A 13,162-nucleotide genomic window follows, 5' to 3' on the forward strand; every position below is an offset into this window, starting at 1 on the left:
CTATAAGACACCAACAGCATGGGGACCTATTTATTTAATTAATAGTAGAAACAAACAAATAACTTTTGCAGACCATGTTAATGAAGCAGGTAACTTGTATAATTTACAACAGCATAAATACATGTATAACTTGACTACACTATAACAACTTAATAACATTAATACATATGCTTATAGCCGGTAACTAAATAAAACATGGTCTGCAGAACGCCGAATCCAATACAATACAATACAATTTTATTTAGGTAAGGTACATACATACAATAAATATTTACAAGGATTGTTTGACTTATAGGTAGAGCTAGTACATATAATGTCTAAAGCCACTATTAAGCAAAGCGTTTCGGGCATGATAAACTTAAATGACAAGCTTAATACTAATTGAGCATAATGAGTAGAATGAAAACAAGAAATGAAAACATAGATGAAAAAGCAGCACAAATACAATTATGTCGACAAACAGCGCTCTTTAAAGAAAAAAACAGACATTGGTTGACAATAGAAGGGTAAGGTAGGTTACAGGGAATTTATTAGGTATAGCTTCGCTTTTAACTTAAACTGGTTGAGAGAGGTACAGTCTTTAACATGGTTGGGAAGGTCATTCATCCTTATTAACTATGTGTACAAGTAAGGCAAACGTTTAACATAATTTTCAAGTAGAATCAGGGCTGTAACGGTTCTATTGTTACGTAAAGTATGGTGACAAATAAACACAGACACTAAGATACTATATATATATTTGGTCGAATATACAGAAGTACACAGGTGATACTTTGGTGTGAGTTGAGCGCACTGAGCGTCGGTACAGTATCTCGCAAGTGTCTGCTCTAGACCACACTTGAAAGTAGACTCTGGTTTAATGTTTGCTATCCTGCTGCTTAGGCATTTTATCAGGGCTTATAGAGTAGCATATAGTGGCCTAACACATGACAGAAATAATGCGCCATTCCCAGACATAATGTGAAATCATAAATTACTAGTAGCTGTAGAATACACCTAGAGGGCAAATTTAACATTACTCTTACAAGTCAGAGTAAGTAGCTGCGGACAGCGTAATACTTAGGGGCCGGCGCTGCACCCCCCCCCAAATACCCTGTTTATAAAGGACAAAGTACATAGGACTGTGCGTAGGTTTTGTACTGCTGTACTTACGAAGGGGAGGAGGGTGGGTTTTTTTTCTTTTGACTTGCGAAGCGGGGCGTGTCTGGAGCAAGAGAGAACGCATGACCGATTGATTGATTGATGAAGATTAAGCCACCCAAGAGGTGGCACGGGCATGAATAGCCCGTAAGTGGTACTTTTTTTTCTCAGTATTCTGAGTTTGCATTTAACCATCAAGCTGTTATCGCGGGGGAGGATACTGCTTCACAGTCTTTATGAGGGTGTCCAGCTGCTGAACACCTTTGTTGACCAGGAGAGTGGCTGTGTTGATGGCTTCAGGGTGGCCACTGCATGATTCAGGAACTCTTAAAGCTCTTCTAAGGTCACTGGTTGCTTCACATTCCAGAAGATAGTGAAGAAATGGCTTTTCTGTGACAGTTTGGCAGAACATGCACTCTCTCTGTCGGGGTTCACCAATCTCACAGTTGCATCTGTAACCTAGACGTAGTCTATATAACCTAACTACTATTTCCATGTGGATTCCTTTTGGGATATTTAACATTTCTAATTTGGTTGCCTGAAGATACCATGTTGCAGATGGTGAACCTTCAGCTATTCTCTGGTGTAGGTAGGCTTTGTTGAGGTGTGAGAGTTTTTTGGTGATGATGTTTTTTTATGTTCTCTAGGCTGGGTTGAATTGTTTTATGTATCACTGGATGACCAGTTGCCAATTTAGCAATTTCATCAGCTTTTTCATTTAATGGGATTCCAATATGGGATGGGATCCAGTTTAAAGTTATGTTGAGTCCTTTGCCTTTAGCGACTGCTCCAAGATACAAAATGGTGGTAATTATTTCCACATTATCTTTCCACTGTTTTTGTCCTAGTATTTGAAGTGCAGCTTTTGAGTCTGTGTGTATGATTGTATTTTGAGTGTTTTGTGCAATCACATATGCGAATGCCTGTTGTATGGCAAACAGCTCAGTTTGGGTTGATGATACTATTCCTCCCAGTCTCCAATATGCCTGTACGTTGGCCGTGCAAAGAGCAGCGCCAGCACTCTCATATTCTGTGTCCACCGATCCGTCTGTGAAGATGTGGGTGGCTCCTGCTACTGCTATGCTATACATTTGCTCTTCTATTATGCGCCTTAGGATTGTCGGATCATAGGCAGCCTTTTTCATTGGGAGACTTTCTATTACTATTTTGAAAGTAGGCTCTTCCCACGGCGCGGAAGGAGTGTAATTTGGGTGTGGATGATCACCCTCTCTATCAAGAATCATGTTTTTTAAATGTAGTCTGTTTAGGACTTTTCCTGCTCTTGCAACCCAAGAGTTTCCATTGTTTTGGCCTAGTCCAACCACCAAGGCCTGCCGTACTGGGATTGGATCAGAAGAAATAATTATCTTACTGACAATTGTAGCTGTCCTTTGTGATATTCTTTCTTGTAGAGAGGGCAAACCCATCTCCAGTCTAAGAGTTTCAAGCCTGGTCCACATGGGGGCTCCCAGTGCAGCTCTCATAGCATTGTTTTGGGCAACTTCAAGCTTTTTCCACTGTTGGTGTAATAGATTTGTGAGTGCAGGTGCGGCATAATCGATCACTGATCTGACTGCCTGTACATAGTATGTGCGAAGGACTTGCAGATTGGCTCCTCCAGAAAGGGAAGTTAGCGACCTGAGGATTGCCGTCCGGGCCGCAGTTCGCTCTCTCAAGTAAGTGACCTCAGCATTAAAATTCATGTGTGTGTCCAGGATGATTCCTAGATACTGATAGGTGTCGACCCATTCTATTGGTTGACCCTGTACTGTGAGTTGGATGTTGGGCTTCGCTATTTTTATGGGCATGGCCTTTGACTTTGAGGGGTTGAGTTTGATCCCAATCTGTTTTGCCTCTTTAGTGATGCAGTCGCATTTGGGTGCAAGGCGCGCCGCATCCCTTCCTTTTATGATGATGACAAAGTCGTCCGCGTAGTTTAGCAGCCTGCAGTGATGTGGGAGTTTCAGCTTCATTATTCTTTCCATTAAACAGTTGAAGAGAAGAGGGCTGAGAATACCTCCTTGCGGTGTACCATTTTCATGTCTTTTGTACTCAGAGACTGTGCCATGAAGTTTTACTCTTGCTTCTCTGTTTATGAGACAGTTTTTGGTCCAGGAGAGCAGGTTGCCTCTGACCTCTTTGTCAATGAGGCAGCAGAGAATAGCTGGGGCGCTAGCCAGTTCAAAGGCTTTTTCGAGGTCCAGGAATATCAGCATTCCTGGTGTGTCATTCAAGTGGGCTAACAGAGTTGTAACACATTCCACTGTGCCAACCCCTCTTCTATAGGCATACATATCATGGTGCAGTTTAGGCATTTTCCACTCCAGTCTGTTGAGTGCCATTCTGTCAGCCGTTTTGGCTGCACAGCTTTGGAGAGAGATGGGCCTGGGATTAGCTGGATCTTTGGGTTTTGGGATCGGTACTATGTCTGCTCTATTCCAAGCAGAAGGTCTAGTTTGAGAAGTCCAGGCTAAATTAATTAACCTTAGGTATGCAGCGTCTCCCTCTGGGCCGAGGTTTCTAATCATTTTATAGGTTATTTTGTCGGCTCCAGGGGATGTATCCTTGGAGTTTTTCTTAGCCCGATTGAGCTCATCCAGTGTGAAGGGGGCATTAGTGTCAGAGACTTCTTCACATGCTGTAAGGATTCTGTGCCACCTTTCTTCCTCTAGTTCGGTCTGTACTGCTAATACATCTGGTGGAAGTTGATTGCTGGCTGCTCTCTCTGCAAACCTGGTTGCCAGTACTTCGGCTTCCTGTTGAGGATCCTTGGGGTGTGGAGCTTTAGGTGTTTTATTCCCTTTGGCTCGGTGAATTTGCTGCCACATCTCTCCGAGAGAGGTGTGTTCATTCAGGTGTGAACACCATTCCAGCCACTTTTGTTCTTTTATTTGTCTGGTCTCTCGATGCACATGTTCCTTGACCTCACAAAAAAAGATCCTGTTGCGGTCACTTGGCTGCTTTTTGTATAGCTTTCTTGTTCTGTTGAGTCTATGGTTGAGTTCTTTGACACGTTCGCAATAGTACCAATGATCTTTATGGTGTTCGGTGGACTGTTTTTTTCAGTGGGATTGAGTAGTTGGCTGCACTTTGAATAGCATTGGCAAATTCTTGTTCTGCCTGATTAATGTCTTCGGGAAGATCATAGTTTCTTTGCCACTCTGAAATGAGGTTTTGAAATCGGTCCCAGTTTGCTAAAGCAAAGTTCCAGGCTTCAGATGGAGGCGGAGGTGGGGTGGGTAAGTCTAACTGAAGATCAATTTGGACCCCATAGTGGTCGCTTGTGAGTGTGGGCTCAACTGACCATGTTGCTGCATCTCTTAGGGAGGCTGAAACGAAGGTTAGGTCTAATCTGCCTCCTTGGATGTGGGTGGGTTCATTCTTGTTTAGGATTTGTATTTCTGGAAGCTGGTCTAGTAGATGTGAAATGTTAATGCCGGCTTCATTTGTTCTGTTCGAGCCCAGTGCCAATCGATGATGGGCATTAAAATCTCCACAAATGATTGTGTTTGTTGTTGTCGCGTGTCCAAATAACACAGAGATATCCACTTCGGCATGTGGAGACCTGTACACATTGAACACTTCAAGTTTGTCGTGTCTTAGCTCAATGGTGACTCCCATTACCTCTGTCCCTGCTCCACAATTGGGTGGGCTGGTTATGGACTTGGAGATCAGGTCACATTTTACATAGATTGCACATCCCCTGGATTGCCCATTGATCCATGGAAGGAAGAAGCCTCGATAGCCTGAGATTTTAGGTTCTAATCCGGCTCGAAGCAAGCTCTCTTGTAGTATCAGGATGTCTATGCCCTTGGTTGCTGCTATGCATTGATGCATTGCAAGTGTTGCAATTTAGTGCGCATTCCATTGCAGGATCTTTAGACCTCTAGGTTCTTGGAATTTGCTGATAATTCCGTGGTATCCATGGAGTCTGATGAGCACGCCATGGAAGTTGCAATTGGTGTATAGGTTCTTAGTGGACCTGAAATTGACTCATCAATGTCGCTTTCCGACGAGCTGGACTCTATCTGTTTTTTATGGGGGTGTCTCCTGCCCTGCTGTCTTGACGGTGTGGATATTACATCTTCGAATTTCTTGAGCCTGTGCTCAATTGTCTTCCGAGTCTCAGTGGTTTGCTTGATTCCATGTGATGACAGCAGACTTTCGATCAACTCAGTGACCAAAGTTTTGAGCATTGGCCAGAGAGCGTCCAGTTCAGTGGGAGCACCATTTAATGCTGTGCAGGTTTGGGGCCTAGTGGCTTTTTGATCCTTCTCGGTGGTAACTTTGATACTGGAATTGCTACTCCTAAACGCATGACCTCTCCTCTCTTCTTTATATAGGCCCCCACGGCGCTCCGCGCGCTGCGCCGCGGAACGCGCTGTGCAACTGTCTTTCTCCTCCATCAGAAATTCCTCCACATTCCTACATAATGCAGCGGTCATATAACATCAACGGTGCACAAGGAGAACCGCAGCAGAAGTAGTGTGTCCAACTGTAAGCAATTGTGCTCAAAGTAAGACTGGAATAAACTGTCGATTAAGAATAACCGAAATTAAACAAGAAAAAGTGTAATAAACCAATACTATTAAATTGCAAAGTTAATACAGCACAAAGCTTAGGCTGGGAAGGCCAAAGCCACAAGATAATTGCACTCATAATAAAGAAACCTGGCGTTATAACCGTAATAATATGGGCAGTATTAATAATACCAGATAAACAAATTTTGTTACCAGTGACTGACATTAATTGATAAATCCAAGACATGAAACGTTAAATTGTGAAATAATAAATTTAAAACATCACCGAACAGGTGCAAACGGGAAATGACAAGAGTAAGGTCAAGCACAACATAGAAACCACTGTATAAATAGATGAATAAGTAAACATCCCACACTGGGAGGAGGAAGTAAGCAGGGAAACCCTAACCTTAACCTTACACCAACATTAACGTAGCATGTATAACAATCACCAGTGGTCAAAAAGGGGCAAAATAAGGGACTTAACATAAACAACCGCTGCCAAATGTACACTGCAAAATCCTGCCCCGGAACATCAGCAGCCGGAACACCGCAGCTGGAACACCTGCAGCTGGACATCGCAACTGGAGCATCAATATCTGCTGAAGATAAATAAATAGTGGCAACTAGGCACAAGGGAAAACTTCAGTGATAAGTAGAAGTCCCACTTCAAGTCAATTAGCCAGGCACCTACGCATTCAAGACATTAACCTTCAGTGGGATACACAATATCAATATCTCGGAGTGTGGATAGATTTTAAAATGACATTCAACAAGCAAATTCAATATCTAAAGGAAAAAGCAAAATCATGACTAAATATAATGAGAGCAATCACAGGGCCCCGTCCAGGAGCGGGACACAAAGTGTTAAGAATGTTTTACATACACGCCGTTCGTTCCCTGGTTGAGTATGCAGCGCCTGCCTTACTCGCTCTTTCTCCTGGTCAGTGGGCAAACGTTGAGATTCAAAACGATGCAATGCGAATAATAACAGGAGCTCCCAGATGGACTAAAATACTGAACCTAAGACTAGAAACCAAGCTAACGTCGATTGAAATAAGAGTAAAAGGGATCGCTGCGTGCATGCTGACCAAGATATTGATTAGACCTAGAATCAGTTCACTTAAAGATATAATCACTGGAGCACTAACTCTGGACAGAAGAGCCTCCAATAGCAACAGGTGGACCCACGGTGCGATAAACACCATCAATACATTCGATATAACAAACACAGTCACTGAGAAGGGTGTCGACGAAATACATGCAGACTTTGTTATGCAAGCCCCTTGGGAATCTCCGCCAGCAGACTTTAGGATTATGGTTATTGGAGGAAAAAAGAACCAGACAAATCCTCATCTGCTACGTAACATTGCACAGATGCATATAGAAGCAAACATGGCATCCGACAGCTTCACTTACTTCACAGATGGATCAGTAGACCAGCAGGGACAAGAAACCGGAGCTGCAGTTAAAGCAGGAAACTCTGTAAATAGTTGGAGGCTCTCAAATGGGTGTTCGACTTTACAAACAGAGATGCTAGCCATTCAAAAGGCTTTGGAACATGCTCTTGCTCAACACCGACAACATGTTATCATACATACAGATTTGAGAACTGCCATTGAAACCTTGCAACAAGAACACATATGTGATAACATACATCTGATCACAAATGTCATATCATTAATGCAAACACTCAAACGACAAGGCCGACGGGTACTTATCAACTGGGTGCCAAGTCATGTGGGAATAATAGAAAATGACATTGCAGACGAAGCTGCAAAACTTGCAACTAAGAGAAGAAATGTAGACATTTACATACCACAGAGTCTATCACAGATTAAGAAAGTAATTAGAAACAGAGCAATGCAAAAGATGTACAGTGACCACAACACAGCATTTGCATCAACATCAAGATCTGCGGGTTGGTACAAGAATTCAACCAACTACGAACCACTTAGTTTGATGAAAGGGAGCAATAGAGCAACAGAAGTGCACTTACATCGCATCAGGCTTGGATACCCATGTGCATGGGAAATAGGCTTACAGGTTCCGGAAGATGAGAGGAAATGTCAGCACTGTGGAGAAATGCCCGACAGACCACTGGAACATTATCTAACACAGTGCACAGTTACAAACCCATTAAGATTTCAACTTAGATTCAACAGAGCAGAAGTTGTTAAACACATATGGCAAAATCTTACTGAAGCGACCATACGAGTAATAAATACTCATACTCCGCCCAAGTAAAACAGAAACAAGCAACACTTAGTGGGCCAGCCAGAGGCTTAGGGCCCGCGCAGGAATATCCCTGAAAAAAAAAGTCAATTAGGGACCATTAGAACCTGGGAGCTAACGTTAAGGGGAACGCCGGGAACGAACTAAAGCTAAAGCTGAAGCTTTCCCCTGCCAAAAGGGCTAGGATGTCAGCAGCTGGAAACAACGAAACAGCAACAGCTGTAACCCCGACGGCTGGGACAGCGACAGCTATAACAACAGCAGCTGGCACCTCAGCAGCTGCCGAAGATACGAAATTAGCAGCAGCGGGCTAAGGGGAAACTGCAGTAGTAAGGAAAGTACGACTGCAAAACAAATTATGCTCAAAATAATGCTGGAATATAACTCGTTAGAGAAAATGGGATTAATACATGAAGCTGAAAATAATATCCAATCAAATACAATAAACTAAAAAGGAATGGATAATAGGCACAACGTCAGCTGTGACGCTTCAGCTGGAACCCCGCCCGCTGGAACTTCGGGGGCTGGAACGTCAGCAGGTGGAACCTCGAGAGCTGAAACGCAGTAGCATGGACATGAACAGATGGGACAGCATCAACTGGAACATCAGGAACAACTTCAACCGGAGCATGGGAGCTGGTCTAACAACCACTGGAACATCAGCAGCTGGACCGTGTTCCACCTGAACAGCAGCACGCTGGAACACCGACTGCCGGGAACGTCAGCAGCCGGAACACCAACAGCTGCAGCGGCTGGACACCAAAACTGTGCAGCAACATAGTAAGAGAGCGGCGGCTCGGACACTAGGGCAGACAGCTGGACCGGCTGCAACAGCCCCAACCGAACATCAGCAGCTAGAACACAGCAGCAGGGACATCTGAATAACATCGCCGGCTTAACTCATCACAGGAAGAACATCGTTTTAACTCATCACAGGAAGAACGTCTGCTTAACTCGTCACAGGAAGAACGTCAGCTGGACACCAACCCCTGAACGAAGGCAGCTAAGACGGCAGCGGCTATGACAACCTTCCGGGCTACACCGGGCAGACAAAACGTCTGGATAAACCAGCAGCCTATTTGAGGCCGCAGTATCTTCCGGGCTACACCGGGCAGACAACACGTCTGGATAAACCAGCGGCCTTTGAGGCCGCTGTGACTTCCGGGCTACACCGGGCAGACAACACGTCTGGATAACCAGCAGCCTGGGAGGCCACAGTGGCCACATCCGGGCTACACCGGGCAGACAACACGTCTGGATAAACCAGCAGCCGGAAGGCCGCAGATTCTTCCGGGCTACACCGGGCAGACAAAACGTCTGGATAAACCAGCAGCCTGGGAGGCCGCAGTTTCTTTCGCACCCACTGGGAACTGGTGGCCCAGCCAAGGGCGTAGAAACCGAAGTTGGCCTAGGCAAGGGCATAGAACTGAAGGGGCCCCAGCCTGGGGCATAATAAACCGAAATAGCCCCAGCCTGCTGACCATAACGGCAGTGGCTCCGTCCTGGGGCATAAACAACTGAAGTGGCCCTATCCTGGAGCATAATAAACAGAAGTGGCCCCGTCCTGGGTATAGGGCTGAAGTGGCCCCGACCTGGGCCACGGGAAGCTGAAGTGGCCCCGACCTGGGCCACGGGAAGCTGAAGTGGCCCCGACCTGGGCCACGGGAAGCTGAAGTGGCCCCGGCCAGTGGCAGAACTGAAGCGTGGGGCATAAACTGAAGTGGCCCTGCCCTGGGGCCTAAGAAACTGAAGTGGCCCTGCCCTGGGGCCTAAGAAACTGAAGTGGCCCTGCCCTGGGGCCTAAGAAACTGAAGTGGCCCCGTCCTGGGGCATAAGAAACTGAAGTGGCCCCGTCCTGGGGCATAAGAAACTGAAGTGGCCCCGTCCTGGGGCATAAGAAACTGAAGTGGCCCCGTCCTGGGGCATAAGAAACTGAAGTGGCCCCGTCCTGGGGCATAAGAAACTGAAGTGGCCCCGTCCTGGGGCATAAACTGAAGTGGCCCCGTCCTGGGGCATAAGAAACTGAAGTGGCCCCGCCCTGGGGCATAAGAAACTGAAGTGGCCCCGTCCTGGGGCATAAGAAACTGAAGTGGCCCCGTCCTGGGGCATAAGAAACTGAAGTGGCCCCGTCCTGGGGCATAAGAAACTGAAGTGGCCCCGTCCTGGGGCATAAGAAACTGAAGTGGCCCCGTCCTGGGGCATAAGAAACTGAAGTGGCCCCGTCCTGGGGCATAAGAAACTGAAGTGGCCCCGTCCTGGGGCATAAGAAACTGAAGTGGCCCCGTCCTGGGGCATAAACTGAAGTGGCCCCGTCCTGGGGCATAAGAAACTGAAGTGGCCCCGTCCTGGGGCATAAGAAACTGAAGTATCCAGCATCCAGTCTCCGTGGTGTAGTGGTAAGACACTCGCCTGGCGTTCCGCGAGCGCTATGTCATGGGTTCGTATCCTGGCCGGGGAGGATTTACTGGGCGCAATTCCTTAACTGTAGCCTCTGTTTAACGCAACAGTAAAATGTGTACTTGGATGAAAAAACGATTCTTCGCGGCAGGGGATCGTATTCCAGGGACCATAGGATTAAGGACTTGCCCGAAACGCTACGCGTACTAGTGGCTGTACAAGAATGTAACTACTCTTGTATATATCTCAAAAAAAAAAAAAAAAAAAGAAGTGGCCCAGCCAAGGCATCGAACTAAAGGGGCCCCAGCCTGGGGCATAATAAACTGAAATGGCCCAAGCCTGCTGGGCATAAACGGCAGTGGCCCCGTCCTGGGGCATAAACGGCAGTGGCCCCGTCCTGGGGCATAAACAACAGAAGTAGCCCTAACCTGGGGCATTAAAGCTGAAATGTCCCCAACCTGGGCATAAGCTGAAGTGGGCTTGGTTTGGGCAGAACTGAAGCGTGGGGGCATAAAATGAGAGTGGCCCCGCCCTGGGACAATAATAAACTGAAGTGGCCCCGACCTGGGATATAAGAAACTGAAGTGGCCCCGTCCTGGGCATAAGAAACTGAAGTGGACCCGTCCTGGGAATAAGCAGAAGTGGTCTCGCCTGGGGCATAAGAAACTGGAGTGCCCCCAGCCTGAGGCATAATAATCTGAAGAGGCCCCAACCTGGGCAAAAACTAGTGGCCCCGGCCAGGGGCACAAGAAGCAGAAGTGGCCCCAGCCTGGGCCATAGTAAACGAAGTGGCCCCAGCTTGGAGCATAAGAATCTGAGGTGACGCCGTCCTGGGGCCTAAGAAACTGAAGTGGCCCCACCTGAAGCATAATAATCCAGAGTGGCCCCGTCCTGGGGCATAGTAGACAGAAATGGCCCCGGCCAAGAAACGTACGTGGCCCCAGCCTGGGGCATAATAAAATAAAGTGGCCCTGCCCAAAGAAGCGCCAAGAGGGCCCCAAGGGGCGCCACATGAGCAGCACTTCCAGACAAAGCGTCGCCAGCCCGCCGGCGGGAGAAAGCCTCCACACAGGCGTACCTCAGGGGCACGTGCCATGCACACCCCGGAGGGCAAGGAGGGACCTTGCCGAGCAACCATGGCTGAGCGCCCCAGAGAGAAGCAGCCTTCCAGCCCGGCCAGGGAGGGAGGAAACTACGTAGGGGACATGACACATACCACAAGGGACACGGCGTTAGGCACACGCCAAACACTGGGGCACCCCTAAACCTAGAGGTGGCTCCACGCTCAAGCGTGGAGGGGTAAACACAGACGCAAACACTGTACCTTAGATGTTGAGGAGGGCAGGATGCCCCTGACGGGTCGCTCTGAGTCGTTGTCGATAAGAACTGGTGTAGGGTCCATGCTGGGGGGCCACAGTTGAGCAGGCTAAACTTCTGTGTTTACGTTTTGTAAGTGAGCAGCTGCTTGCTTGTCGAGACAGGGGGCCACCCCGTCTGCAGGCAGAGCTTATATAACCTCGGCTCGTTGCGTGCGCAGCTTGAGCGGTTAAACTCAGCTTCCAAACATATGTTTTCTTTTCCTCAGAAAACCCACTGCTTTTTTGGGAAAGCAGTGTTCTTATCCAGCATCCTACTTTTCCAGTTATTCCCATTGACCTCATTTTGTGAGCTATCACCCCATGGTCACATTTGTCGAACGCCTTTGCAAAGTCTGTGTATACATCTGCATTTTGCTTTTCTTCTAGGGCTTCTGTGATTTTGTCATAGTGGTTGAGTAACTGTGACAGACAGGATCTTCCCGCTCTAAATCCATGTTGTCCTGGGTTGTGCAATTCATTGTTTTCCATAAAACTAGAAATTTGATTCCAAATCACTCTTTCAAACACTTTTATTATGTGTGATGTTAGTGCAACTGGCCTATAATTTTTTGCCAAGGCTTTACTTCCCCCCTTGTGCAACGGTGCTATATCTGCAGTTTAAGTAAGCTGCTGGTATCTCCCCTGTATCCAGGCTCTTTCTCCATATTACGCCGAGTGCTCTCGCTACTGGTACTTTACATTTCTTTATGAATATTGAATTCCATGAGTCAGGCCGAGGAGCTGAGTGCATAGGCATATTGTCAATTTCTCTTTCAAAGTCTTCAGAGTTTGTGGTAATATCCATTATATTATCTGCAGCTTGAATGTCATTCATAAAGAAGCTGTCTGGGTCATCAACTTTCATGTTGTTTATTGGTGTGCTAAACATAGCCTCATACTGGCTTCTTAGAATTTCACTAATCTCTTTGTTGTCCTGTGTACGTACCTTCATTTGTAATTAACAGTCCAATATACTGGTCGAGGTCTTTGATTTTGCGTATGTGAAAAAATATTTCGGATTTTTCTTTATCTCTTGTATAGCTTTCTGTTCCAATTCCATTTTCTCAGACTCATATGATCGCTTCAACGTTTGTTCTATTTCTTCGATCTCCCAGCTTAGGCTTATTTTCCTTGCTTGTGATAGTTGTGTTTGCCGAAGCATTTCCGTTATTTTTTTCCTTCTCCTGTACAGTCGTCTGCGTTCTCTTTCTAGAGTGGTCTTCTTTCTGCCCCTCCTCATAGGCACGTGCTTCAAGCAGAGCTTGTAAGCTTCAGCTGTCAGTTGAGCTATTCCCTGTGTGGGAGTTTTGTTGCTCAAGACCGTCTCCCATTGAATGGTTGCAAGGTCTACATTTATTTTTTCCCAGTCGTTGTACTTGTATCTTTTGAAGCCAGCAGTGGCTTTTTTTTTTACTCTCTAGTTGCCTTCCCTGCTGAGGTAGCAAAAGTAAATGCCACCGCTCTCTGTGCGTCTTATGTGGGCCAGGTTCTAACGTCGGTCCCTGGCAGGCT

The 13,162-nt window shown here is 46.6% G+C and overlaps 1 protein-coding gene across 1 annotated transcript in view; it reads right to left on the reverse strand.

Annotated features, from left to right (window-relative positions):
- LOC123757259 (tRNA pseudouridine(38/39) synthase) overlaps positions 1-11,785 on the reverse strand; it is a 143,517-nt gene extending 131,732 nt beyond the window's left edge. Inside the window, exon 1 of the mRNA XM_045740783.2 lies at positions 11,617-11,785. The gene's annotated coding sequence lies outside the window, so the exon portion shown is untranslated. The remainder of the gene's footprint in view (positions 1-11,616) is intronic.
- Between the last annotated feature and the right edge of the window lie 1,377 nt (positions 11,786-13,162).

The sequence above is a fragment of the Procambarus clarkii genome, chromosome 13 (genome assembly GCF_040958095.1).
Source record: "Procambarus clarkii isolate CNS0578487 chromosome 13, FALCON_Pclarkii_2.0, whole genome shotgun sequence".
Taxonomy (NCBI): domain Eukaryota; kingdom Metazoa; phylum Arthropoda; class Malacostraca; order Decapoda; family Cambaridae; genus Procambarus; species Procambarus clarkii.